The sequence below is a fragment of the Otolemur garnettii genome, unplaced genomic scaffold, assembly GCF_000181295.1.
Source record: "Otolemur garnettii isolate 467f Iridium unplaced genomic scaffold, OtoGar3 scaffold00022, whole genome shotgun sequence".
Classification (NCBI taxonomy): domain Eukaryota; kingdom Metazoa; phylum Chordata; class Mammalia; order Primates; family Galagidae; genus Otolemur; species Otolemur garnettii.
Window position 1 is genome coordinate 21060361 of NW_003852417.1, and position 24294 is coordinate 21084654.

General features: G+C 45.4%; 1 pseudogene; it reads right to left on the reverse strand.

Annotated features, from left to right (window-relative positions):
* Positions 1-14385: 14385 nt before the first annotated feature.
* LOC111724393 lies at positions 14386-14485 on the reverse strand (annotated as a pseudogene).
* Positions 14486-24294: the final 9809 nt, after the last annotated feature.

A 24294-nucleotide genomic window follows, 5' to 3' on the forward strand; every position in this document is an offset into this window, starting at 1 on the left:
CTAGGGTGGATACAGGGCACACCTAGACCTGCTAAGGCAGTGCCTTGGGCAGGGCAGGAAAGCAGACTTGCCAGGAGTGAGGCCAGGGACTAGGGTGGAAGCAAAAGGTGGGTTTGCTCAAGAATGGAGAAGCAAGAATCCAATGTACCCAATTCTAATATGCAGGCAGGAGATGACCTCATACCTGATGGGGGTAGGGGAATGAGGGGAGGAGGGAGGAGGTCGTGGTGTCTGGCACACCTCGTAGGGGCGGGACACAATTGTAAGAGAGACTTTACCTAAAAAATGCAATCAGTGTAACCTAATTCTTTGTACCCTCAATGAATCCCATACAATAAAAAAAAAATAATAAAAGTAAAGATAAATAATTTTTTTTAAAAAGGTGGGCTTTCTGAAAAGTCCTGGGTAAGGGCACAACTTGCACCCTCTCCTCTGTCCTGACAGCATGTGGGAGATTTGGGGTTCTGTTGGTAGAAGACCTCAAGTTAAAGGGACTTCAAAAAGCAGCTAATCTAATTTTATAAAAGATTATAAAATGAGGCCCCCTAACATTAAGTTGGTTGTTCAAGGACCAGCTGCTGGCCAGGGGCAGAGCTGGGAGGAGATGGGGCTCCCAGGCTGTCTTAGAGCCCTTCCCTAAGGGCTCGGACCGGGCAGGGCACTGTGCGGCCACTGCTCCCATGCTCTGTGCTGCAGGGAGTGGAGGGCAGCCACATCCAGAGGACAGGACAGAGCATGGCAAAGAGTATCAGAGGAGCTCACCACGATACCCCAGCATCTTGGAGGATGACAAAGATTGTGGAAAGCGATTGAGGTTGGACAAAGAAGGGCAAACTCTAAGAGCTGGTTATATACTACATACATCTTGTCTACCTGAAGGACAGCACAAATAGCTTGTTCAACCTACCACTGTCCTCACTGCGATGTAGCGTGAATAGTTGCTAATGCAGGTGTTTCTCTCCCTAGCCTGTGAATTCCTTGAGGGGAGGGTCTATGTATTATTTACCTTTAGATCTGCGGCAAAATCCCTGACTCAGCATATTTTTGGTAAAGGAATGAATGAATGAATGAATGAATGTCAGCAGGGCTGAAGGGATAGGACCTCTGGAGGTCGGTCAGTAGCTCTGCCGCTTACCAGCCATAAACTAGGGCAAGGAACTGAAAACTGCAAGTAATGACAGCACTCACTTCATAGAGCCACGTGAGGATTAAATAGGATCAAGCACCTGAAGGGCTCAATAAATATTAACCATTTTTGTGACTATTTTGAAGAAGTAGAGCCGAGGGGAAGTCAAGTTCAATGAGCGTGGAGGCTGGCACACAAGGTGCAGTTTTGTTGAATGTCTCAGTTTCTCTCATCATCCCCACTCCCCCCCTTCCCACCATAATTTCTGGAATATACTTGATCTTATTTGAGGATTGAGGCAACCTTGCCCATCTCCTATCTATGCTTTCATAGAAATCTCTGCTTTGGAGGGCATTGCAGGCAATAAGCATCTTAGCTTTTTTGTTTTTTTTATTCTGTGAATGGGAACACTTCTGGCTCCATGGCACATAAGGAGAGCAGGTCATCTGGGGCCCTGGATTTCTTGATCATTAGCACAATGATGATGGTCAGCCTTCCATACCATGTACCTGCTCCCAAGGACTGTCTTGAACAGGGTAACAGGATGGGCCAGTAAAGGGCAAGCTCTTATGCCAGAGAAGGTGAGAGAGTATGAGAAGGCAGGTGAGCAGGGCCTGCCCAGCAGACAGTGGCTGCTCAGGACACAGTGGCAGCCTTCCCAACCAAAGGCCGACGCTGAGTGGAGAGAATAAATATTTGATGAACACCTTTAGCAAGGACTATGCTAGGTTCAGAAGTGGCCTGGTGTCTGTGGCCCTTTGCTGTTTTCCCAGCCTCGTCTTTTGAATTGTGTGGCAAGCTGTAACTCCCCTTCTTCAGTGGCTTCTCTTTCAGGAGGCTGGATTAAAAATGCTGCTCACTTTCATCTAAGAGGGACACCAAAGTCCCTCTGAACAGGATTTATGTAACAGGGACGAGAGAAGTGAGATTGTCACCCAGGGAGGTGGGGTGTGCCAGTGGCCCTTAGGCCTAGCCATGTGGGCTTACTGGCCTTCTGTGGGTTCCTGGAAGCCTCTGATGAGCCAAACATCAGGTGCACCTGGGAGTGCTGATTGGCCCATGTGAGAGGGCAGCTGGTGTTGGGGTGGCTTCATTTTTTCCCCATTAAAGGGTTTTCATGGCAGGACATCATCATAATAGCTAAGTTAGTTGGTCCAGTTTTATACTCCATTTTGTTTCTGCGTGTCCCAATTGTTACAGAGGAATCAGTGCAATATATAGACATCTTTTTCCCATTTGATGTGGAGTATAATAATCCCAACCTTATTAACTGTGCTGCCAGACTCTGCCTCTCCAGGGGAAGGGGAGCAGGTGGCAGCAGTCTGGCAACACGTTTCTTTGGATTGTTCCATTTTAGCATATATTTCCTAGCAAGTTGTTTGGGCTGTCTGTATCTAAGTTTCTATAAAATTAGGGTGCTGGGCTAGATCAGATTCCAGATGCTCCCTCAAGGTCCTTCTGGCTCTGATGACAATCTCAACTCTAGTCATTCTGACAGTCAGCGTTGCGAATGCAGCAGCCAAGTGCTGGTAAGCGAGTGATTTCTTTGGCTGGTTTCCATGCATTCTTTAGGCACCGAGAGTGTATAATCTAGGTATTAGAGACTTCTTAGGAAGAAGTATGATTCCTTCCCTTGAGGGCCTTCTGATCAACTAAAGAAAGATGTTCTTGAGAAAATACATACAATAATTAAGAAGGGAGAGAAATATGGATCAATGAACATATATCAAAGCTTTGACAACAAAGATCTTTGCCACTTCACAGGAATGTAAGGGATGATATTATTATTAAGGAGACAAGGACTATGAAATTAGGTCACTGTATAATTATAGCATTTGAGATTTTAGCACTAGTGGTGGGGCTACTTGGCATGTGATAACCTGGTCCAAATAGAGCCTTGATCTAGCAAGGTATTATTTTTCACTTTGTTATTCTTCAAACAAAACTTTCAAGTAAGTTCTTTATTAATACAGCTGCCTACAAAAACAGTAAATGGGAAGCTTTAGAGAAATAAACACCTAGATATGACAGTCACATTGGTCACTAATCTATAGCTGTTCTGAATCTAGCCAGAAAAACTGATGCTATTGGAAAGCCTGGTTGGACCCCTCCCCTATAAACCACCAACCTGCTGCCCCAGAGAAGACCACAGGCTCCGGACTTTGCTGGCTCTGCTGGAGGTGAGAGCCTCATGACCTTAGCCTCTGGGCACTGTGGGTCCCAACCCAAAAAGGCCATTTCCATGTCTGCTCTAGTCAGTGGGTGCAGAGCCATTGGTTAACTTTTCTAAGTTACTTGCTCTCAGCAATTCCTATAACAGCTGGGCCTGAAGCCAAGGAGTGGGAGCGGATACACAAAGGCATGATACCATGGAGACCTATTTTCATTCTTGTTTCCTCGCCCTTTTCTCTCCTATTTTCTTCTTTGAGTGACCTCAGGCCAAGCAACCACTACTTTTACAAACCACATCTAGTACAAAACATGCAGTTACAATAATCTCAGCTTCCACCAGAAACAACTATCACATGGGTTGGTACAGAAATAAAAAAACCTATTTAAAGATCAAGACAGGGCAGAAAGATATGTTGGTGCCCACCAGAGACTGTTGAATTGATTTGCCACTCATTTCAAATTTCTTTTCCATACTATTCTCTTTCTAAAAATGCCATGAAAGCATACTTATCACACTTAAATAAATGAAATATAAATTATATTTATTTAAAATTATGACTTTACTAACTTTATTTTAATTTCTTACTTGATTTATCATTATGCTCAGCACTGAAAATGTCAACTTTCTCATTGTATTTAATGTATTTCTTTAGAGTAAAAATTTTAAATTTTATAAATAAATAAGAAGGCTATTTTTAAAGGAATTGAGCAGGAATAGGGTTAATTTTTTTGAGATGAGAATTGCTCCATTTTTTTTAAGATTTTAAAAACAAAGTGTGTACAAAAACAAAGTGTGTACTCACTGTAAGAAAAATACACACCTGCGTGAATGCACACACACAGTTTCTTTATGCTGGTGGCACATCTCAGTCACCTAGGAGTTTTATAAAATCCTGAAGCCTTAGGTTTAAGTCCTTTATCCATAAGTTAATTTTTGTGAGAGGCGAGAGGTACAGATCTTATTTCAGTCTTTTACATGTGGCTCTCTGTTTTCTCAGCACCATTTATTGAACAGGGATTCTTTTTCCAGTATCTGTTTTTATCTGTTTTGTCAAAAATCAGATGGAACTATGAGAATAATTCTCTGTTCTGATCCATAGGTCTATATCTCTGTTTTTGTGCTAGTACCATAGTGTTTTGGTTACTGTAGCCTTGTAATATAGCTTGAAGTCTATTAAAATGATGCTTCCTGCTTTGTTCTTATTATGTAAGGTTGCCTTGGCTATTGAGCTCTTTTCTGGTTCCACATGAAGTGGAGAACTATTTTCTCTAGATGAAAAAGATGACATTGATATTTTAATGGGAATTGCATTGAATCTGTAAATCACTCTGGATAGTATAGCCATTTTAACAATGTTGACTCTGCCAATCAATGAGCATGGTATAGTTTTCCATCTATTTACAGCCTCTGCAATTTCTTTCCTTGGTGTTTTATAGTTCTCCCTATAGAGGCCTTTCATCTCCTTTGTTAAGTATATTCCTAGAAGAAAATGTTGGAGAACCTCTTACAGGTATTGGACTAGGCAAAGAATTCATGAAGAAGGCCCCCAAAACAATCTTAGCAGTAACAACAAAATAAATGGGACCTGATCAAATTAAAAAGCTTCCTTCACAGCCAAGGACATAATCAAAATGACTAATACACAACCCACAGAATGGGAAAAAATATTTGCATGCTATACATCTGATAATCAGAATCTACAAAGAACTCAAGCAAATCAGCAAGAAATAATCAAAACCCATTAAAAAGTGGGCAAAAGACATGAACAGAAACTTTTCAAATGAAAATACACCAAAGGCCAAGAAACTCATGAAAAAATGCTCAACATCTCTAAACGTTAGGGAAATGCAAATCAAAACCACAATGAGATGTTACCTAACTCTAGTGAGAATGGTGTGTATTAAAAAGTCCCAAAGCAACAGATGTTGGCATGGATATGGAGAAAAAGGAACTCTTTTTCCCACTGTTGGTGGGACTTCAAACTAGAGCAACCTCTACAGAAAATTGATCCAGCAATCCCACTGCTGGATATATAACCAAAGGGAAAAAGATCATTTCACAAAAAAAGACACCACACTTGAATGTTTATAGCAGCACAATTTATAGTCACAGAGACATGGAAACAACACAAGTGCCCACCAATGCATGTATGGATTAATAAAATGTAACGTATGCATATAATGGAGTATTACTCAACCATAAAAAGATGGAAGCACAGTGGTCCAGCATAGGGAAGAGAAAGAAATTAAACCATGAGAGGGAAAAGGAAGGGATTTGAGGTGATCTCAGAACTGGACTAAGGCAAGCCACTCCCATGCCTCCAGATTGCTCAATTGGCTGGAGTTAGCCATCTGCTCAGGAACGTGGGTCCCCTCAGCCTTCTCACTAAGCAGATGGTCTGGGTTCATTGGAGTAGAATGCTAGTGCTTGAGCCATAGACTTCATCTTTCTGGAGCCCTACCCTGGGGGGAGGGGACGGCGGTGGGGAGGTTATGAATCATTCAACATGGTCATTGACTACACAACCAACTTTACAAAAACATCCTCCAAAGGTTTCTATTCTTTCTCCCATGGTCCCTTGTCAAGTCACATTTTTGTCCCAGAAATTTAGCTCTGGCCCTCATCTTGCAAGCCAGATTCAACCATGCAGGTGGCCAGCACTACTCATCATTGAAAGCACATCAGTGATGACACATTGCAGTTGAGTATGCCCTTGAAGTCTCACACCTACACACCCCCACCATGATTTCTCCCCACAAAGCATGCTTCCTTCTAGGCAGGATGTGGCAGACGTTGCCGGTGCCTATTTGGCCACCATTCCCCAGACTTCTTGGCCAAGAGAAATGTCCCCAGGCACCAGCAATGAATCATAATTGGTCTAAGCCAGTTCATTCCCTGAAGGAGACTTTTTAGACATTTTTTTCCCTAATTGCTTCCTGCTATGAAGTTTTAATACCACAGATATGCTGTATACGTGTATCTCTTTATGTACTTTATACATGAAAACGGTAAGGCTTTTTTTAAAAATTTCAGATTAATATAAGGATACACATAATTAGGTTACATTGTTTGCATTTGTTAGGTAAACCCCAAGTTGCAGTTGACCCTTCTCCAAGGAGGTGTGCCATGTCCTCCCACATTGTGCCCAGTAGGTGAGAGTTTACAAATTCCCTCCCTCATTTCCCCTCCCCCTTCCAGAATTTAACTGTGTTTTTCTCGTGTGTGTGTGTGTGTGTGTGTGTGTGTGTTCATCTACGAGGTTCATATTGGTATTGAGTACACTGGATGCTTACTTTTCCGTTCTTGTGATACTTTACTTAGGAGATGGTTCTATAAATCTATCTAGGTAAATCCAAATGATGTAAAGTCTTCATCTTTCTTTATGGGTAAATAATATCCATGGAATACATATACCACAGTTCATTAATATTTATCCATTTGTGAGTTGACGGGCATTTGGGTTGTTTCCATAGCTTAGTGATTGTGAATTGAGTTGCAATAAATGTTCCAGTACAAAGTAAGACCTTTTTTTACCTTAAGACAAATTTTTAACCCCTTGAGGGTGCTATCAGGGTCTGCATCAACAAAGCAATTGCTTTTGCCAGTAACTGGCCTGGGTCTGGCATCATGGCCCTCATGGGAGGATCTGGTGCTTGGAACTGCAGCAGCTGTCTTGTGACACCCCCTTAACCCCCCAAGGGCAGCAGAGAGGAAGGACAGAAGAACCTCCCCTGTGAAATCTCTAGGCTGCTAAACAGTCATAACTGCTTTCTGCTTTCAGACTTCTTAAGTGTAGCTGCCTATATGCCTTAAGCCACTGCCTGTAGGGAGTTCTGGGCCTTGCATCCTAAACCTTCTCACTGATAAGTGGGACTTCCATTGTCAGGAAAAAGCCTTTTCTTCCAAAAGTATGCTTTCAGAAGGCAAGCTAGAGCAAGACGGGTTACAGGGAGGTTTGCTTGGTGGGACTGAGAGCACTGGGATGTGGTCAGGCACCGGAAGACCAACGCCAGGAGTTGGTCTGCTGCTGCCTGCTGGTCTCCTTTAGGCCAATGGCCCCCAGTGTGGGGCTGGAATTTGTCTGCACCCCTGTTTCATATAAAATAAATGAGGGAAGATGATAGCTGTTTTTAAGCTCTAAAAGTGCTGTCCTCAAAATAAGAGTGCTTTTGTTCCTGCTTTCTGTGTATTTTACCCAACAACTCTGGGTCCTCAGGCTGTGCACTCAAGCAGCAGAAAACTCTCTCTTCAGCTCTCCCTACCCTGTGGCTCTCAGGGATGTCAGTGGCCTCCTCCGCCCAGCACCTGCTTCTTTTCTCTACCCCCACTGTAAATGCATCCAATGTGGGGAGGGTGAGGCACGAGGACAGACCCCACTGCATGTTCTGCCACCAATCTTGTGGCCAGTCTTCCATGAGGACCCTTGCCCCAACTATGAACTTGTGGAGCAGTTACTCAAGGGACAAGAGAGCTGAGGCAGACCTGGGCAGTGAGCACTGAAGGCCACCACATTCACAGAAGGAGGGCCCAGAGGGGGACCAAGCCACCCCCTCCCTTCACAGATGGGGGCATCAAGGCTCAGAAAGGTCACAGAGCAGGATATTGGTGGCCCAGGAGCAGAGCCATTGTCTCCTGTCTTCCCATCTAGGGTCCTTTCCTCAGCAGTCTGGGCCTGTAGTTCCTCTGGCCCCCTGTGCTATACTGGAGGTCCCAAACTATCATTCCTATCTGCTGTCATTTCGCTGTTCACCTGTGTTCATCTCCCCAAATACACTGCATGCTTCTCAAAGGCTGGGATCTTGCTGCTCCCATCTTGGGATTCCTTGTAGCACTTGTAACCCACTACGCACCTATGAGCCAGTCAACTTCATTTCTAAGCAGGTGACTGGTGAAGTGGCCAGAGGCAGTGAGCTAGTGAAATGTTTGGGGAACATTTGCACCCCAGGTTGACATGTGGGAATATACATAATGCTGTAGGACCTGGGTCCCCAACTTCTCATCTGCTGTTTGGAAATGATGCTGTGTATTTACATAAACGTCAGAATCACATGATCCCAGGGCTGGAAAGTGCTCTCTATATTCTGACTTATTTTTCGATTGCCTCTTAGAAATATTTCCTTTGAATCCATCTCGTATTTAGCCAAAGGCAGAGTTGAGGAAGAGGGATGAGCAGTTTCAATACGTTGCCCTGAGTCTGTGCTGAGCGACCAGCTCCACTTCTCTTTACCGCCCTTCCCACCCACCCCACTGGGGTGTCTCCATTGGGATGGACACTGGGCGAAGTGAGCTGCACGTACATTATCTGTTCTCTGGACATTGGCACAGTGAGATAGGCCATGATGATGGAGCAGCATGAAGGGACACATCTGTAAACAATGCGGCAAGCATTGGGTGGGCTGAGAGGTGAGGAGGCAGGTGGCCCAAGCTGTGTTCCTGTGAAAAGGGCATTGGTGCCATGTTCTGGCTCTGCCGCTGACTAACTGTGCAGCTTCAGCAAAAGTCTCTTCTATTTCATGTTCTCATCCTAAAACATGTGATTGGATAAGGAGAACTTGAGGTCTGTCTTCTAGTTCTTCTATGCTAAGACTCTAAATTTGAGGAAGGGCTGGAAAGCCCTGAGACCCCAGCAATCCTAGCAGCACAGCAGTGATAAGGGCCAACATGAACAGAAGCACTGCTCTTAATGCACTCTGGGTTCTGTTCCTTTCATGTCACAGAAACATTAAGATGCAGGTAATCTTAGCAATCCCCGTTTCATACATGAGGAAGCCTAGACCCAGAGAAACAAAACACTCTAAGTTATTATACATCTAGTAAGTGAAGCCCAGAATTTGAACCCAGGCAGTCTAAATGCACCATCAGAAAGCCTCTGTTGAGGGTAGTGCCCGTGGCTCAAGCAGTAGGGCGCCAGCCCCATACACTAGAGGGGCTGGTTCCATATACCGGAGATGGTGGGTTCAAACACAGCCCTGGCCAAAAAAAAAAAAAAACCTCTATTGAGAAGCTAGGCTGCTTTCCAGCCACTGGGAAAGGAGAGGGGAGGGGAGGGTCCTGGGTTCCCAAGGTTGGGAACAGCTGGAGCATCAGCAGTTTGAAGAGGTAGGGAGAGGAAGAGGAGGAAGAGGGTGGTGAGGGTTACTCTTCTGTTTAGGGCACACACATACCTTGGCGATTAGCAACGGTGGGAAAGGAAACACACAGTGAGGCCCTTGACAGCTTAATGGGGTTTTAGAAAAATACACATCTATATTTTTAAACTTTTTTTTTCCATTCGAACATTTTTAGCTTCAAGTTCTGGACTGAAATAGCAACTGTCTTAGATAACTCTTCATCCTTAGGCTCCCACGTTTGAAAAAGGTCTCAGCTTAGCCCGAGGAAAGGAGAGATAGAGAGAGGATACACAAATTTAGCATATAGATAATAAGTCTGGCACACAGCTCTCTGGCTGGTTGGATGGATGAATGGATGGATGGATGAATGGGAGAGAGAAAGGATGTGATAGAAAAGCAAGAGAACATGTTTAGCCATGAGATTCTCCAGAGGATTAAGAGTAGACCCTTCTGGAAAGATACACTGTTTTTCACTGACCAAACCCAGGGTCACAGTTGAAAAACTACAGTCTTCCTGTAGTTACCAGGGCCTGGCCCTTTAGAAGCAATTATAGGCAAATACAGAGACATCAGAGCACTAACAGTTCAGCTCTCATCTGCTAGCCCCATCTCCAGCCCCATCTCCACTCACTTCTCCTTGCATCTGGACCACGCTTGTATTTCCTAAACACACTGTCAGAGTCCATAATTTGGCTCGATCCATACTCACTCCCATCCCCTTCTGTCTTGCCTCTATGACAGAAGGTTAAAAGAGTAATACTCAAATTCCCACTGTGCCTTGCAGGTAAGGTACCAGATGATATCATTCTGCTTGGTTCAAAGAAGGCTGGAGAAAGATGACCACCAAAATAAATGGGCAAACCTTTGTCCGTCACCTTCCTCTTCTCCGACTGACATGATGTTTGGAGGTACAGCAACCATCTTGTGATAAAGAGGACAAATGCTTTGATCTAAAGATGTCAGAGCAAGAGGATATAAAGCATTGGACTTCCAATGGCTTCACTCAACTACCACACTAGCCCTTTCTCTCTGGTCTTCCAGATACACGAGAAAGATGAGGCCCTTACTTGTTTAAGCTACTAGGTTAGGTTAGAGTTCTCTGCTTCTCCTGCCAATCAGAATCTTAACTGATTCACATGTCATGCATTTTAGGCCTTCACACCTTTGTCCATTTTGTCCACGTGCGCCCCCCCCCATCTGAAATGTCATTCTCTGCCTTTCTCACTAAAGAGTAGACACTAGGCCAAGTGTGGGGCTTGGGGGTGCACACCTATAACTCTAGCACTCTAGGAGGCTGATGTGGGAGGATCACTTGAGAGCATGAGTTTGAGACCAGCCTGAGCAGCATATTGAGGCCCCATGGCTCAGTAGCACGTGCCAGTAGTCTCAGCTACTTGAGAGGCTAGGGAAGAAAACCCTCTGCTCCCAGCAAGAAGGAGGATAGAAACTAGGCCGAGAGTCCCAGCTATTCAGGAGGATGAGGCAAGAGGATCACTTGAACTTAAGAGTTTGAGGTTGCCATGAAATATGATGCCTCAGCACTCTACCCATGAGGACAAAGTGAGACTCTGTTTCAAAAAAAAGAAAAAGAAAGAAAGAAAGAAAGAGCAGCTAGAATGAGCTGAATCTACATTTACAGCCTTAGCAGCCTATTTGAGGGATTCTGGGCTGCAATGTTCTAAGAGGCCTTCCCTACCACAGAGGGAACACATTTGTCCCTTCCCCTGGGGGAGAGCCTCAGGCCTTGGCAGTGCTGGAAGCTCCTCCCCTACCTCTCCACTTAGATGTTCCCTGAATGTCTGGGTGGCTCCAATCAGCCCCAGTTCTCTGTGGCAATATTTCAGGAGGTCCCACCATGCACAAGCTGGAGACTTTCAATGGGAGGTCTCACCCACCCCCAGGGCCCTTCTCTCTTCTCAGGACTGCCGTGCCACCAGTCAGGCCCCTTGCTTAGCTCCCAAGCTGACCCACCACAGAAGGGCAGAGGGCAGAGGGCAGAGGGCAGAAAATAACTCATGGGAACCAAAAACAAAACCCCATCGGAACCACAAATGGAAATGGTTTTGGAAAAAGGGTCCTGGGATGCTGGTCTATTAATAAAGACAAGTGTTCCTCAGCCTGCTTCTCCCAGGGAGCGGTCCTGGCCAGCTCAGGGCATGCATGTTTATTCTTGGGAAACCCCCAGATTGCCAGATGAAATGTACCCAGACCCTATTCACTCTGCAAGCCTCTCCCAACACGCGCATGCACAAACATAGACACGCATATACACAGACACACACACAGGCATGTACACACATACACACCCACACTTTTTGTCTGTCAGGTCTTCCAGGTTAACCTTTAACCTTTATTGGTTCCCATAAGGGAAGAAGTCAGAACAAACGGCAGGGTGAGACCCACATGTTACTGGGTATGAGGGTTTGAAGGCCCCTGCGGACAGTCTCAGCCTCCCTGGTTGGAGGTAACTGTGTCTTTGTATTTACCCTCTATGATTCTGGGAAGTTGGAGTCACCAGTACCTGTCATATACCTAATCCAATCAGGGACAAACAGACACAGACACACGTATTCACAGATGGTGGGAAAAGAACCCCTAGAACTTCCATCCTCCAAAGTTGTCTGCTGTCCTCTGCTAGGGTAACTTCAGTAGCCAATGGGTTTATAATCTCCACCCCTTGCTCCCATTTCCCACCATTTCTCTCTTCTTTACTCCCCGCCCCACCATGTCCTTCCCCAAGATCACCAAGAACCCCAGGGAATACTCAGGAATGGCCTATGCCAGAAAAGCTGGCCCTTCCCAGCTCACATCTTGAAAAATAGCATGTGAACCAATTAGCACCTCTCAGCCATGAAGCCTTGAGTCTCAGCATGGTAAGTGGGGGCCAGCCTGTCCAGCCCCCTGCCTTTAGGACAGACAGCATTTTGCCTATTGCACAGATGAGGCTAGTGAGACACAAATGCCTCTACATGGAGCAAAACGAACTTAGTCTCTGAGCCTACTTGGAGGCACAGCATCCCAACCCTCAACCCTCCAGTAGCATTTAGCTCAGTCAGGGCCTCAAAGCCAGCTACTCTCTGTTTGATTCAGGAGTGGCATGTGTTGTGATTAGTTAGCACAAGCAGGAGATGAAGGTCCATCTAAACTGCCCTTGAGCAGAATGGGAAAGCTGTGGGCACAGTAGCAGCAGTGCTAGACTGGCCAAGTGTAGGCTCTGCCCCTACAAGTCAGAAGGTCAAGCCTGGACTCACTCATCACTTCGCAGAACCCCAACATCCTGATCTGTACAATGTGAGTGATAATCACCCCTCACAGGTTTGCCATTCATGTGCCTTGGAAACTCCCAAGTGCCACGTAGGTATTATTGTTAAGCTCGCTATGCCTGTGCCTCTCAGAGCCAACAGACAGCAGTAGCAACCAGTCTGCTTTGGGTGTGGTGGGTGACTGCATGAGACTCCAGAGTCTGGCACAGCTCTGTCTGCAGTAGGCATAGAAAACTACTTGTCTGATGCCCTTGTCACAGGATGAATGTTTGTGTTCTCCCCAATTCATATGCTGCAATCCTAACCCCTACAGTGATGGTATCAGAAGGCAGGGCCTTTGGGAGGTCATTAGGTTATGAGGGCCAATCCCAAGGGAATGGAATTAGGATCCTAATAAAAGAGTCTCCAGAGAGTCCCTCTCTGTGCCCTGTGAGCACACAGTGAGAAGCTGGCCGTCTGCAACCAGGAAGAAGGCCCTCACCAGTACCAAACTGTGCTGGCCCCTGATCTCAGACTTCCTTCCAGCCTCCTGAACTAGAAAAAATAAATGTCTGTTGTTTATAAGCCACTCAGTCTATGGCACTTTGCTATGGCAGCCCAAAGACAGTGAGCTCCTATCAAGCTGTTATTTTAATAGCCAAATGCCTTCAACATAGCCCCTTCAGGTTAAAGCTAATGTTTTATCTCAGAGTTGGTTGGGCATCTGTGGCCTAGTTCAGGGATGCCTGACTATTTAGCTCAGAGATATCAGACTAGGCTTCTTGGGATAGGGTTAGTCCAAGCATCTGTGATGCCTGATTACAACAGACATCACAACAGATGCACCTCGGCCATGTAAGCCGGGAGTTCCCAGTAGCAGGCACTGCCATAGTACAAATGTATGTTTATAAGGTGCCAAAGGATGCACCTGTGTCTTGTTCAATGCATACAAGTGCTCTAGGGGGTGAGTGCTTTTTTGATCCTCATGCTGTAGGCAAAGACACCAAGTCTTAAAGAAGTTGAGTTACTTACTGAAGGTTACCCAATTATTAAATGGAAGAGGTGAGATTTAGAGCCTAGACTCTGAGTTTAAAGCACTTGTTCTTTAACTGCTGTGCCTATCGTGAGCCACACGGCAGAGCCAAAGAACCAGAGTCACAGAGTCATGGATTGCCAACACTGGATGGACCCAGCCCAGACACCTCATTCTGTATATGTGATTCAGGGCCATTCACAGACTGGTGGCTCCACAGGACCTAGAACCCAGGCCTCTATTGTCCATGTCTGCTCTGTCTGCAGCCCTGTCCTACCCCACTGTGGCTGCTTATTGCCAGATTCCCACCACCCACCCTTCCCACCACCTCAAGGCCATTGCTGAGGCAGGACACAGTTCTAGAAGGGACTGAAATTCAATATGGTCTCAAGCATACCACCATTTCTGCTGGAGACTGAACAGATGATTCATTCACATCACAAAGACTCATAAGATTAATAATTTAATAAATGGATTGCGGTGGGAGATAGTAAAATCTCCTTATCTTCAAAGCTTTAAAATGTAGGTATGTTTATATCTATTGGAGACAGCTGAGGCCAAGGCCAAAGGGATGAACTATAAAAATACTTTGGTGCTGTATGCAAAGTTCATGAGGTTAAAAGCTCCAGGGCTTCTAACCTCATCAAATCCCATGCCTTTCTTTCTTAATAAATATTTTTAACACCACCTATATTGTCCTGAAACAACACTCACAAATTTGTGGGTCATCCTGGAGCAGGGGCCCTGCTACTCTTCTCTGTAGCGTTCCAATTTGAGCATATGTGCTGCTGAAGTGAGTACATGAAACAACATTCATAAAAATATAAACTACTTGCACATATAATTTTTAAGACTCAATTTAATGCCTTAATCATAGTATGAAATGAGAAATAAATGGAAAGAAATGGGCGTATGGCCTTTTGGCTCACTGAGCACCACCATGGCTGTCCACAAGAACAAGCACCTGACAAAAGGCGGTAAAAGGGAGCCAAGAAGAAGGTGATCCATTTTCTAAGAAAGATTAGTATGATGTGAAGGCAACTGCTATGTTCAATGTAAGAAATTGGAAAAACACTAGTCACCAGGACTCAAGGAACCAAAATTGCATCTGATGGCCTCAAAGGTCATATGCTGATCTACACAATGAAGTACACAATGAAGTTGCATTTAGAAAATTCAAGCTGATTACTGATCACCCAGGGCAAAAACTGCCCAACTAACCTTCGCAGCATGGATCTTACCCATGACAAAATGTGTTCTATGGTTAAAAAATGGCAAACTATGATTAAAGCTCATGTTGATGTCAAGACTACTGATGATTATTTGCTTTGTCTGTTCTGTGTTGGTTTTACTAAAAAATGCAACAATCAGATACGGAAGACCTCTTACCCCCAGCACCAACATGTTCACCAAATCTGGAAGAAAATGGTGGCGATCATGACCAGAGAGGGGCAGACGAATAACTTAAAAGAAGTTGTCAATAAATTGATTCCAGATCGCATTGGAAAAGACATAGAAAAGGCATGCCAATCTATTTATCCTCTCCATGATGTCTTCCTTAGAAAAGTAAAAATGCTGAAGAAGCACAAGTTTGAATTCAGAAAATTCATGGAGTTTCACCGTGAAGGTCGTGGTTCTGGGAAAGTTACTGGGGACAAGAGGTGCTAAAGCTGAACAAGCTGACGGATATGAACCACCAGTCCAAGAATCTGTCTAAAATTCAGGTTTTTAATAATGACAAATAAAGAATCCTATTTGTGAAAAACAAAAAAGAAATGTGTGTGTGCATACATGTGTAGATATGTCTTCAATTATGCATTTCGTATGTAAATGCCCAACCACCATTACCCTGAAAGATGCAGGAGAGATCTTCAGATCTCCACACAGAATCACCGTGAAAGCCGCAGCTACATATCCAGTTTGATATTAGCTATTTCTCTTTGGTGACTCTAATACCAGGAGTGGGGTTTCTATCTGGGATGTGATTTTCCAAAGCAGTGAACAACTCTTAGTAAAGTGCTGATTAAAATATAGTACAGTTTTCCCTCCATGTTCCCAGCAGTGGTATTCCTGGAATATTGGATAGGTACTAAAACCATGCCAAAAAACACTTTGGGGTTAATCTAAACATTTGTATGTTCATATCAACCTGAAATTAAAAAAAAAAAAACTGATCACAGATCACTGTAACAGACACAATAATGAACAGATTTGAAATATTGCAAGAGCTACCAAAATGTAACTCATGAAATGAGTACATGCGGTTGGAGCAACGGCACCAGTGCAGAGTTGCCACAAACCCTCAATGATCTGTGAAGTATAATAAAGCAAAGCACAATACAACAAGGCATGCTTGTATGTTGCCAGCAAAAGTTTTCTTATGTTCAATATCTATATAAAAATACTTTGGTGTTATATGCAATATGGAGTTAGAAGTTTCAGGCTCAGAAAACTACAACCAGAGTTTTAAATACGCAATGTCTGGAGAAGCATCAGGAAGACAGGTGGGACAGAGAACAATTCTTCCCGGCACAGGCCCATCCCACGCAGTGGGACATGTGGTATCTATGGCGCTCACCCACCGGCAAACCAAAGTGCCCCATAATTTTCAAAACACTTCCAGAGGATGCTATTCCCCTTGGAGACCACTGCTTTGACTCCATTTCTCTTCCTTTCAGCCTCTTCACCATCAAGCATGTCTGATGTATCAAAATATCACACACCTGTAGAAACAGGTAGGAATATTATGTATCAATTTTAAAATAAATAAAATTAAGGAAAAGGAAAAGTCCATGGAATGCAGGGCATGGGGCTGGGCAGTAGAGCCATTCATAAAGGGAGAAAATGCTTTTCTTGCCCTGCAGTGTGATAGGAGACAAGAAGAGGGGATAGGGGTGAGGAAAATAAAGCACGTTTTGTTAACTTAGCCCTTGAACAAGAGAGTATCAAGAAGTCCTTGTTATGTGTTGGATAAAGGAAAGACAGTAAGTTAGAGGCTGTGATTCTGTATTATGTCCTAGACAGAATTAAGATAAAAAATAGTTTTCTTTAAAAATTCTTAGCTATTGGCCAAGAATACTCCACAGCCTAAGTCTCAAAGTGAAAAGGAGGTCAGAAATTGTCTCAGTGACTGGAAGAGTCATCAGGCCACCCCAACACACACACAAACACACACACACACACAAACGTACACAAGGCGTCTTCCTCAATAGACACCAGGGTTCCTCCATGGCTAACCGAAGGGCACAGGCTACTCTTTGCAGGCCCTAACCCTAGCCCTCACCCTAGGGGCCTGAGCCCTCTTCATCCCATAGAGTCACTGAACTTCAGCATTCCACCTGACCTGGGGCAAAGTTGTGACCAAGTTATCGGAGCTGATAAAACCACACATTTGCCATCTCCAATGGTTTACCAAACCCTGTGCCCCCTTTTCTAAATAGCTTGGAAACTGAGACTTGGATATAAAGCATCATTTATTCAAGGTCACACATCTCGGTGGGTGGCAGGACTCAGTCTGGACTCAGTTCTCTGGCCCCAGATGAGGGCTTTTCAGGCAGCCAGGCCTGGAGAGTCCGGGCTTGCTCTGGAGTGCTCACATTTCCAGGAACCTCTGAGAGCTCCCAGGTGATTGGCTCGAGGGCTCAAGGCAAGGCCCTGGGCCCCAGGGTGCCACTTGCAGATACTGATGTAAGAGAGAGGCTGTCTGTGGAAGGGGCTGAACTTGATGGGCAGACCCGACACCAAGCAAAAGTAATAAACAGGCAGATATCTAAAGTCTTACTTAGGGGAGGAGAGGGCTTCCTATAGATTTGCAGAGACTTGGCTCAGTTGCTTTAACCAGATAATCACACAGGAACTAATTAGCACCTTCCGTCCAAACTCAGCCCTCTGGGGCAGGAGGATGCTCAGTGGAGAAGAGAAACCCATTAATTACTTTATCAGGAAGCACTGATAAGAACCCGAAAAGGTATTGCTCTAAGGCTCTGAGCTAATTAAAGAGGTCTGTGGGGTGAAGGAATGTATCTCACCCCTAGGGAGATGCACCTGCATTTTGATCCTTAGCACTGGCCCCATAGCCTCAAACTGAGAACAAGCAAGGGCTTCTGCCCTCGGAACCTTGTCCCTCTCCTCTTCCATGGAAGCTTCACCCCTGCAGTTCAGCAACCTCAAGACTGGGGTCACTGGGAATCAGGAAGTCTGCAGGCTGCAGTGCCAGCTCAGCCCAAGGGGTGAAGAGGTTGTGGAGGAGGCAGAGCTCCTTCCAAGACTCCATATGAATAGCACCCCTCAGATGTGATGTAGAGTGAGCATCACTCACTGGTGTTACTATCGTGCCCATTTTTTGGGTGAGAAAAATGAGGCGCAAATGGCATAAAAGTGTCCAGTCAGGAAGCTTTCAAGTAGGAAGAGACAGAAGCCCAACTTGGGCCGAGACCTCCAGCACAAATTCCTATGTTATTAGCACCACCCTGAGACAAGATTTTGCAGGCTGTGGAGGCAACACTCACAGGTAGGCCTGGTTCCAGTCCTGGCATTCATCTTTCCTTTCTCTGAGCCTTGGTTTTTCCATCAGTAAAATGGGGCTAACCACACCTCCTTGGATGGTTATCAGGAGGAGTACGGGGGCAAGAGGATACTTGGGGACCCTAGGACAGAGCTTGAGAGTCATTAGTTTAAGTCTCTAATGAACTACTTTGCAAAGTGGATTTTAGCTTCAGAAATTTTAGTGCAAATGTACAGAGACACTCAATGTGTAAATAGCTAAGAATGGAACTTCTCTGAAGGAAGGGTGGGAGGCAGTTTGGCACTCGACCCACTTGGGCCCTCTGACCCCAACAGAGGGTCTATTGAATGTCCAGAATTTCTGAGAACACAATCAGACAACCCAGATCTGAAGGAAGCAGGATGCCCCTGGAATCTCAAGGGACTCTGAACAAGTGTTCCACGTTAAGATGAATATTTGATGTCCTTTTTCCTCTTTTTAAAGTTACTATTCAGAATTCAATATTTGATGTCACAGAGGACTTAATGGCCTATGCATTCGAGCTGTTCTCCCAGAGGGGCCGATGAGATTGCACATGCCCCTCTTGACCTGCTTTCACGTGGTTGCTTTTGGCTGACTACACCTGTAGCTGGCCTAGGAGGAGGGGGCAACCAACCCCCAGGCATCCATCATTATAGTCCAACCTACTGGACTAGCCAGCTTGTCATCCATCATGGCCACAGCAACATTTTGATTAGAAACACTTGTTTATGCGTTCTAGGAAAATAAAAATATCACAATAGCACTGTTCTACTGGATAATTACAAAATGGCCTAGAGAGAACGGAATGCCTTTCCTAAGGAGGGATCCAAAGAACAAGGTCAGGAAACACTGAAACCTGTTTCCCAGAATGTAAGATGTTATGAGAACAAACCCCGGTTCCTCAGAAGACATGAAAAGAGCAGACCCGTCATCCGTGTAGCAACTGAACTTGGAGCTTTGTGCTAGGAACTAACTGCTTGTTCATTTCTTTTGTTCACGAAAGGTGGCCCCGAATCACTAGCTGTATTGATATTCTGGGAGGTCAGGACTGAGGGGATGGGAAAGGGGCCTTTGTTGAGGATTCTTCCTGCAATGACCTTGTTTGTAATTATTACAGAAACCATCAAACCCATGGATATGTGATGTACTGCCTCTGCCCTTCCTCCAACTTGGCTGCTCAAAACCCACCTAGTCTGGACTGAGTGGCCTCACATCTCCTGTGTGTCTGGGACTTGCTTGTTGACTCGGGTGTTATCTCACTGAATCCTCAGAACTCCCTGGGAATGCAGGGACTCATCTCAATTCATGGTTGTGAAACTGAGGCCGAAAGTGGTCAGGGGCCTTCACTGTGGCCTGGCCGCTGTTGGGTAGTCAGGATTCAAGCTGGGTCCACCTGGGGTTAGCCCAGTGCTCTTTCAAGTCTTGTCCATGAAAAATTCCAGAGAAATCCCACCTTTGTCCAGCCTTTCCAGATACTGCCCAGAAGGACACCCTAGGACAGCCTAGAAGATTCAGCCTGGTCAATTCTAATTTTACACAGGTAGGTCCCTTCTCTAAAGGGGGTGTTTTCTCATCTGTAAAGCGGAGGGCGTGGATCTCTAAGCCACTTCCTGCTGTGCCCCTCCACCCCACGGCTGCCTGTGTACATCTGAAGGCAGTGGGGCTTGGCTCTGGATCTCAGTCTGACGTCATGGCAGGTCCTGGGTCCTTTGGGCATCTTCTCCACAGAGGAACACCAGGGCCACATCCTCAACCCCCCCAAGCTATTGCTGCTCACCCAGCTCCCCAGCTCCAAGGTGCCTGTCCCACTGCACTCTGGGGGAGTTAGGAAGGAATCAGACCCTGGAAGGTGACACAGCCCCCTGGTGGCTGCAGAGCAGGCAGCTGTGACTCGGGCTGAGGGACCTCCTCCAGGAAGGCAGCCTCCCAGGGCAGGGGCTCCCCAGACAAAGCAGCTCTCAGGCGTTTTAATGGAAATGTGAATGCACGCTGCCCTGCATTCAGCCATTAGTTTCTGGTAATGTGAAACAGCGAGGGAACTGCAGAGTTGTTAAGCACAGTGATGGAGGGTCACAGTTCCCCAGGTAGCTGCAAATTGTTAGGAGATCGAACTCCGTGGCTCAGACTCCACGCTCAACTCTTTTCCCGCAGCCTTATCTGACCCCAAACTGTTCTCAGCAGTAGCAGGAGAACTGCTAGATAAGCATACAGGCTAGAGGAAGGATTAGGAGGGTGAGGACCCCTCCAAAGGAGTCAAGACTCAAGTGGATGAAGAAATTCCAGTTGTTCATTGGGAGAAAAAGGTCCTTGAAGGTGCTGGAGGTATAATTCTAAACAAAACACCCTGGTCCTTGCCCTCATGAAGTTTAGAGTTGAAAGGGGAGGAAAGAAATGTAAATAGATAAAGTAATAAAGAAATAATCCCAAATCAAGAAAGTGCTGGAAAGGCAAGGAGCAGGTGGTGCGATGGAGAAAAAGGGGGTGTTGGGCTGGAGCAGGGGCTTCTACTAAAGCAGTGACCTCAGGAAGACCTACCTCAAGAGGTGACACGTAAGCTGCAAGTTGAGAGTCTGAGAACCAGCTGGCCCAGAGGCTGAGGGGAGAGACGGGGGCAAGGTCAAAGGCCCCAAAACAGAGGTCAACAAACTTTCTGCAAAGGACCAGATAGCAAATATGTTAGCCTTCAGGGTCCTTACCTCCCTCCTACGCCTGTGTCCCAATGAAACTTTATTTACAAAACAGAAGTGGGCATTATTTTGCCAATCCTTGCCCTGAACAGTAAGACACGCATTGTGTGTTAGGGAAGAAAGAGGCTGACCCAGGGGAGGGGGAGGCAGAGGGGGAGGGTCTCAAGGTGAGGGGAAGAAGACAGAAGCAGGTCTCGGAGGGCCTTGGAAGGCACAGTAAGGACTTTGGGGGTTATTCTAAAAGCCACTGCAAGGGTTTAAGGCAGCCAAGTGGCAGGACTTGACTTAGACTTTATTACTGTGGCTACTGTATGAAGGAAGGATTGGAGAGAGGAAGCCGTGGAAGGGACACTGGTGGCCAGGCCATGTGGTGGAGATGAGAAAGGTGGCTGACTTTGCCATACGGTTTGGAGGTGGGCTTCACCAGATTTGCAGCCGAGCACCTGAGGGCTGAGGAAGGGCGAGTCCCCCACTGTGGCACCAGGCTTCTGGCTTGAGCATGTGGGTGGATTTACTGAGGTGTAGGAGACAAGGGAATGGAGAGGCTGAGTCAAAAGGTAGACTTGGTGATGGAAACCAGGAGTTTAGTGTCAGACACGCTAATACTGAGACGCGGTGGGAGGTGCACGAGGAGAAGGCCTGCAGACACAGGTGAGGCAGGATGGCAGGGTCTGGATGATGGGCCTCCTGCCCAGCTCCACCTGGCCCTCTGCCCCTGGGTATGGCCACCTGTTCTGATTCCTAGCTAGACCAGCTCCAACCACCCCTGATGGCTTTTATGCAGTTAAGCCTCTCCGACCCTGCTGTGGCCTCAAGCCCCTCATTACCTCCATGAACGAGGATCAGGCTACACCAAGAGTTCCACGACACGTGCCGTGTTGGGTGCCACAGTGGCTCCAAAGTCCATGTCCAGTCCACCTGGACTCCTGCCATCCCTGCCTTTCCTGGCAGCTTTCCAAAAGGTCTCAGTAGTATAACCAGAAAGTATAAAAGACCTAACTACACAAGCATCAAATTTTGACTAGCACAAGCAGGAGATGGGAAGGAACCGGAAGAAAATTGTTGAGCCTCCCCTCAACAACTCTGCCAAGATGCAGTGTTCCATACGGCCTCTCTGGATGGCTCACCTGAGCAAACACCCAGCTACATATTTTCTTGGAAAGGGGTCGCCAGCGACACAACACATCCCCGGTGTTATCTTCCCTCCTTTCCTGTTTCACTTCCCTTTCCCCTTCAGTGCTGCTCTCCTGGGATTACACTACCCAATAAAACACTAGCCCCTGAGTTTTGCCTTATGTTCAGTTCTGTACGCCTATACTAGGAGTCTAGACGCTAATACGGCAAACACCATTGGTTTATTTCACAAAGATGTTAAAAGCCCTTAAAAGGACACATATGCCAGCTATTGCTCTAAGTGCCTTACAAATACTAACTTATTTTATCCTCATAACAATCCTGTAAGCAAGATACTATTGCTACGTCCATTTTACAGATGGGAGAACTGCAGCAGAGAGGTTAAGTAGCCGCACAAATCAGCGCTATCCACAGAAACATAACTTCAGCCACATATGTAGCTCTAAATTTTCTTGTAGCCACATTAAAAAAGCAATAAGAAGCCGAGTTCAGTGGCTCATGCCTGTAATCCTAGCACCATGGGAGGCTGAGGCAGGAAGATTGTTTGAGCTCATGAGTTCAAGACCAGTCTGAGCAAGAACAAAACCCTGTCTCTATTAAAAGTACAAAAAAAGTATTATCTGAGTGGGTGGAGTCACTAAGAAGTTAAACCTGAGACAAAAGAAAGGACAGGGTTTTAATAGATGTGGATCAGTATTTCTCAGAGTGTGGGTCCCCTAGTACAATAAACTCATCGAAGATGCTTCTCAAGAATGGGAACTTCTGGCACTTTTTAGGGCTGAGTGGCATTTAGGAATCATTATTTGAACAAGCTCCCAGGTGAATCCTTTGTGCACTAAAATTCGAGAACACTGATACAAATATTTTGAGAGTCTGACAAATTTTCCCCATCCAAAACTGTATTTAATAATAAATTCCCATACTATAAAAAAGAATGAGGCAATTGAGGAAACTTGAAGACCAATTGAATATACCACGGAATTGTTAAACTTCTAAGGTGTCATAAGGCATTGTGTTTAAGGTATTTTTTAAAAGCTTTATGTTTTAGAAATATATACTGAGATGCTTGTGGCTAAAATTATATGATATTTGACGCTGGGCGGGTGGCGCACACCCAGGCAGGTGGATTACTCAGGTTCATAAGTTCGAGTCCAGCCTGATTAGTTCATCACCACTAAAAAATAGCAAAAACTAGCCAGGTGTGGTGGTATACACCAATAGTTCGAGCTACTTGGGAGGCTGAGGCAAAAGGATTGCTTGAGCCCAAGAGTTTGAAGTTGCTGTAAGCTGTGATACCACAGCACTCTACCTGGGGTGAAAGAGTGAGACTCTGTCTCAAAAAAAAAAAAAAAATTGTATGACATAGGAAGTTGCTTCAGAATGTCCTGGGTGTGAGAAAGGAAGTATATTGAGAGGGTTGTGAATGAAATAAAACTGATCATGAACTCAGTGTGACTAAAACCAGAGATATGGCTGGACTTTGCTCTCCTGTATGTGTTGCAAATCTTCCATAACAAAGCACTTTTAAAAACTGAATTTCAGTGGGATTCATTCATTTTTATTCATTCAATAATATTTGCTGCATACCTACTAGGCAAAAACTGAATTTCAGTGGGATTCATTCATTTTTATTCATTCAATAATATTTGCTGCATACCTACTAGGCAATCAGGAAGGATATTTCACACTAGATGGGGATCTCCTCAGAACCAAGGGACGCAGGAATAACAGCGCCTTTGGAGGTGACTTGGCTATTTCTCACAGGGATCAGTGCTAAGATCTCATGGTAGTCGATTTACTTTTTTTCTGTTAAATGAAAATAAGTACACTGCAAAGTTTTCATGTAATAACTTTGTTCTTCTTTCTCCCTACTTTCGTCAAAGTATACTAGCCTGAGGATGACAATAGCTCTTTTGGACAATGAACAGTCGTACAGATGAAGTAAAATGGCAGGAAATGTTTACAAAGATGGAGAGGATAAAGCCAACGTCAAATGAAATTTCTTTTTCTTTCTTCTTCTTCTTCTTTTTTTTTTAGAGACAGAGTCTTACTTTGTCACCCTCAGTAGCGTGCTATGGCATCACAGCTCAAGGCAACCTCCAGCTCTTGGGCGTAAGTGATTCTCTTGCCTCAGACACCCGAGTAGCTAGGAATACAGGCGCTTGCCACAACGCCTGGCTATTTTTTTTGTTGTTGTTGTGGTTTGGCTGGGGCCAGGTTCGAACCTGCCACCCTCGGTATATGAGGCCGGCGTCCTACTCACT